This window comes from Eptesicus fuscus, chromosome 8, assembly GCF_027574615.1.
Source record: "Eptesicus fuscus isolate TK198812 chromosome 8, DD_ASM_mEF_20220401, whole genome shotgun sequence".
Taxonomy (NCBI): Eukaryota; Metazoa; Chordata; class Mammalia; order Chiroptera; family Vespertilionidae; genus Eptesicus; species Eptesicus fuscus.
In genome coordinates this window covers 11,417,419-11,418,980 of record NC_072480.1, presented here as the reverse complement: position 1 = coordinate 11,418,980, position 1,562 = coordinate 11,417,419, and positions in this window count along the sequence as shown.

Here is a 1,562-nt window from a genome sequence, read left to right as displayed (position 1 = left end):
CTTGGGAACATGTCTGTCGTGAGCAAGTCTTTATGATTCTTTCTGGAATTGATAATTTACAATCCAGTGTAAGATATCTATCCTGAAGGTAGTCTAAAATATATCAGTATCAAAAACTTCCAGTCAAAATGGAAGTGTAGGTAAATACTGTACCTGTTTCTCTCATGACTGTATCAAAAGTACAACTGAAGTAGAGAACAACCACCCTTAAGAACCATCTGAAATCTCACTGAAGAGAACTCCTGTAACTAAGGATACACAGAAAAAGACATGATGACACTGTTAGGAGGGGAGGAGAATCTAAATGGGCTGGCCCCACACCCACACATGGTGGTTAAGAACAGGGAGGAATATCTCTGCTGTGGAGGTCCCCACTGAGGAAGGAGGAGTCCCGGCCCATACCTGGCCTCCTAGCCTTGAGCCCCAGTGCCAGGAAGAGGAGTCCCCACAATAGCTGGCTGTGAAAATCAGCAGGGACTCAGTCAGGGTGAGAGGGGGGTTGCTGGAGTGCGAGATGTTCCTCCTGTGGGTCTCATGCACAGACACAGCACTCATCCTAAGCTCCAGGGAAGGGATAGCAGTTCAAAAAGTGCCAGGGACATGTAGGGAAAAACTGAACTGTCTGGCTTCAGGGCGAGGGCTGGAAGGGCTGCCCTCAGCAGTCCTCTCAGCAGGTGTCATTGTTCCTTTGTTGAGACCTCCCCATACACAGCTGGCAGGTGCAAATGGGCAACAAATCGGAGTCTCCATCAACCTGGCTAATGCCCCCTCACCTGGCCCTGGTGATTCCCTGACACTCTGTCCCACCCAACTTGCTCACCAGCCTGAACCTCTGTCAGCAGCTGCTTCACAAGCTGCTAGCCTCTGTGCATGCTTCAGACTATACTAAAATCTCTCAAGAGTTTCACGAAGGTCGGATAAGCAGCACCTGGCCTCTGCATGTCCTGTACTTCTTGCTAAGTGGCCCCAAGCCTGGCAGTAGTGGCAGCTGGCCTCAGTTCACAGCATAGCCTTTCCAGTGTGCCTCTAAGCCCACCAATTGCAGATCACTTTGTAACTCCTAATCACAACCACTGATGTTGGCCTGCACCAGAGACTCCTCCCAAGAGACCCTCGAACTAACACACCTGGTGGCCGGCTTCAGACCACACAAGAGCACTACACAATTAGCTCCACAAACAACACACCCAGAGGGTGGACTCAGCAGACATCAGCAATCGGGCTCACAAGTACCACCAGGCAATATAGTTCTTGGAAGGGCATTGGGAACAAACACACAAGGGTTAGAACCACTGACTCGAGGTGATGAAAAATGCACTTTTCTTGACCCCAGTCTCCCTGAAAAGCTTGCTCTGCATAGCTGGGGAAGAAATGAGTGGAATCAAGTTAAATTCAATCAGGAGCAGTATGAAATGAGAAAAATATTTAACAATCCATGAAATGTTACCAAAGTACCTAAAATTATTAGGCTGATGCCATAATGCTGCCCAGTACAAGAAATACTTGACATCTCTCTTCTCCTCCCATGTTTTTCTCTTTCCTTCTAACTGCTTTTGACTGAC